Genomic DNA, 266 nt, shown 5'->3' with positions numbered 1-266 from the left:
TTCCATTATATATTTTTCCCAAGTAATTGATGCGCGTATTACTGTGTACATGGCGTGGGGCGTGTGTATTTAATTGGGTCGAGAGACCACGCGACGCTCTGTGTGCGTGTGTTGACTGGCCGTGCTGTTTGTGCGTGTTAAATATGATTGTGTTAAGTCATTAGCATGAGCATTATGAGCAGGACGAAGTGTGGCGGATGAGCGTGTATGTGGGTGTTGTGCGCATGCGTGGTCGTGATAAGGGTACGAAAATGACCTGTGAGTGA

Source organism: Penaeus monodon, chromosome 31, assembly GCF_015228065.2.
Source record: "Penaeus monodon isolate SGIC_2016 chromosome 31, NSTDA_Pmon_1, whole genome shotgun sequence".
Classification (NCBI taxonomy): domain Eukaryota; kingdom Metazoa; phylum Arthropoda; class Malacostraca; order Decapoda; family Penaeidae; genus Penaeus; species Penaeus monodon.
Note: the sequence above shows the minus strand (reverse complement) of the source record.